This window comes from Simochromis diagramma, unplaced genomic scaffold, assembly GCF_900408965.1.
Source record: "Simochromis diagramma unplaced genomic scaffold, fSimDia1.1 OVJJ01000296.1, whole genome shotgun sequence".
Classification (NCBI taxonomy): domain Eukaryota; kingdom Metazoa; phylum Chordata; class Actinopteri; order Cichliformes; family Cichlidae; genus Simochromis; species Simochromis diagramma.
In genome coordinates this window covers 1,453,606-1,456,739 of record NW_024387004.1, presented here as the reverse complement: position 1 = coordinate 1,456,739, position 3,134 = coordinate 1,453,606, and the positions used below count along the sequence as shown (strand labels likewise).

At 41.4% G+C, this 3,134-nt stretch overlaps 1 long non-coding RNA gene across 1 annotated transcript; it reads left to right on the top strand.

Annotated features, from left to right (window-relative positions):
* The first annotated feature begins 10 nt into the window (after window positions 1–10).
* On the top strand, window positions 11–1,418 carry LOC120739263. Its single transcript, XR_005697155.1, has 3 exons — window positions 11–111; window positions 778–1,017; window positions 1,124–1,418. It is a non-coding gene; the product is annotated as an uncharacterized LOC120739263 (long non-coding RNA).
* Window positions 1,419–3,134: the final 1,716 nt, after the last annotated feature.

Below are 3,134 nucleotides of genomic sequence, written 5' to 3'. Positions count from 1 at the left end.
CTTCAGCGACAGCTTTGAAAGATACAAGCAGGTCGCGAGAGAGAAGGAGGAGAGAGAGAGACAGCTGAAAGCACAGGCTGAACAGGCCAGGAGGGAGCAAGAGAAGCTACGGTGAGTGGGAGGTTAGCAGGTAATGTGTGACCAGGGAAACGCGTCAGAAGCTGTAATCCTATTAGAATTTAGCTTGACTTAAACAGTCATAAATATCGTGCTCATCACCACTTTATTGCTTTTGCTCATTTAATGGTTTAGTATCACACAGCTTAGTATCCTGCCAGCTGATGTAAATGTCAGACATTTCCGCCAAACTTATAAGTCAACTGTGAGTAAGTGTGAACTGTCACACTTTGATGTGAAACCTTGAAAGTGGGTTGCTCCGGTTGTGAATCAGCTGCTACATTTTGGTTTGGTTTTCCCAGAATACTGAAACGACTACAAAGCATGAGCTGCACGAAAGGTACAAGGAGAAAAATAAAAATCAATAAAAAAATATTTTTTATTAACATGGGACAGTGTACATTGCACTGCTTCATCTTGTCTTAAGACATTGCAGGGATTGAACGTGTAGTTAAACTGACAGAAAGTCGAGTTTCACTCACTTAAGATCAAAGTGGGTTGTATGTGACCCTCGATGCAAAACGAGGTTCAAGTTAACTGGACTAAAGAATCTGCTGTTGGTTAGGTTGTATTTGAGTGTGACCTTGATGGGAATCATTTATGGGCATCATGCAGTGCTGACTGCCAGCTGTCTCACTTTTTGTTTGCTTGTTGTCGCAGCCGTGACGACAAGGACACGGCGGAGCCGTTTCGCCGAGTGCCAGATGACGACCGCCGTCGCCCAAATCAGCAGTCGCCGCACGCTCCAGTTCCTCCAGCTTCGACTCCTCCCACTCACTCTCCGCAGGCCCCACCTACACAATCACAAGCCCCCCACCCACCTCCGCTTCACAGAACACGCTCAACCAGGACAGGGCGACGGCACGGCGTGAGGCACAGGAGAGGCGCAGGAGAGAGGCGGTATGGGAGAGAAAAGGGGGGGGGAAAGGGGGAGGGAATTATTTTATGAATTTCTTTTTAGAATCTATCTTTCATGCTGCTTCTCGTCCTCTGGTTTCCTCCGCAGATGGCAGACACCATTGACATCAATTTCCAGAGTGACCTGATGGCAATTTTTGAAGAGAATCTGTTCTGAGAGGAAGGCACGAGAGCAGGACCCCGTAGACTCACAAGAAGCAGATTTGCAGATCGCTTCCAAACACCCGTGCTATGACGCACACGGTCGCTGCTTACACAAATGCACACATCTGCATACACAGACTCAGTACTAACTGTCCCTTTCTCTCAGCAGTTGAAACAGCTGGTTTGTGTCGTGAATGAGAGATGAGGGGAAGTGAAATTAAAATAACAAGCCCCCCTTTTGTTTGTTTGTTTTTGTTTTTTTTTGTTTGTCCCCCCCTTCCCTGGCTTGGTGTCTCTGGTTGTAGGTTCTTGATCACCATGGCCAACAGGTCCAAATGGTTTGCCCCCCACCCATATGAGGATATGATGAAAGGAGGGGACTGAGCGTCTATATTTAAAGAGAAAAAAAAAAAAAACAGTAAAAAAGCATGTATGAAAAGATGGGGTTTAAAACACACAGATGAATGAATAATAATGCTTTTAGTTTTCTCTCTGGATCTTGTCTCTTATTTTATTTTTAAGTTGGATTTTTTTTTTTTTTTTTTTAACTGGAGGGTCGGGCCGGGGTGCTCACGTTTGCCAGGTTGAGCGGTCATCTGTTTGTTTCTTCTTAAGGCACCGTGGGGATGGGGGAAACCCCCGCCATGGCTCCATTCAAACACTTTTTCTAAGACCTTTACATCCTTCAGCTTCTCTCTTTCTCCAGTTACCAACAGAAGAGGTTGAAGAGAGCAGCAAGGAAAGAGCCAGTCACCACATTTAAACAAAAAAATTTCAACGTGTCCTTCGCCTTAGTGCTCCGGCCTGTAAACTAATGATTGCACCCCACAAATTATACATATTATATATATAAATAGAAACAAATACGTATAAATATAGATATATAAATATATATATTCTATACGATGAAAAGTCAACAGGAAAAAAGGAAGATGAGAAGGATATGGATTGCGGGGAGCAAAGCTCGTCTCGGTGTTCATCTCTGAGCTCTGGTTTTGATTTTGTAGAAAATTACTGTAAAGAAGAAGAAAAACTTTTTTATGATTCTATTGAAAAGATGTGTTCTCTCACACACACCTTTTTTCTCTCTCCTCTGGTTTTGTTTTTCTTAACTCTATGCCAAAACCAATCTATCGAGTGCTGAAACGTCATTTCACTTTCTTTCTTCTTTTTTTTTTACGTGTACTTCTTTTCACTTTATATGAAAGGTTTTGTTTTTTACTGCTATTTAATTTTCCTGTTCCTCCCTCCCCCCCCCCCCTTTTTTTTTTTTTTTTTTTTTTTAAACATGCAGTAGTTTGCTCTGTACTAGTTTGAAGCGGTTCCACCAATCATCTTATGCGACTACTTTAGTAGCCCCCTCCCATCATGCTCCAGTTGTCCGATGAATCCGCTCTTGACTCATTGATTACTTGTGTTCTTTTATGGATTTGTTATTTTATTCATCATGTCATGTTTTTAGTCTCTTGCCGTCTCATCTTCCACTATCTCGTTCCCAGCTTCTGCAGTCTGTATAATAGGTTCTGATTCTGTTGTTTTTAGCTCTTATTTCTGAGATGTTTTTTATCATCCACGGTAACAGTTTTGGGATGTTGTATGCATGTGTTTGGAAACTGAGCTGCTTTTTTTTTTTTTTTTTTTTTTTTTCTTTCCCCTCCCCCCCCGACTGTCTGTATGGTTGGCCCACTGATCCGTGAGTGTTTCGGACTCTATAATCACGTCTTCTTTTTCTCCTTTTTTAATGTTCTACTTCCTTTCCGTTTTCATATTTAACTGTTTTAAGTTTCTTTTCCCTTTGCTATGTTTTTTTTTTTTTTTTTTTTTTTTTTTTTTTCTTTCTTTTACCCAGAACAATGTGTTGGTATGTTGGTGAGTGAGGCATTGAGGTCAAATAGATTCATCTTGTTTCAGATTATGGAGTACACACATCTTTTTTTTTTTTTGTTTGTTTGTTT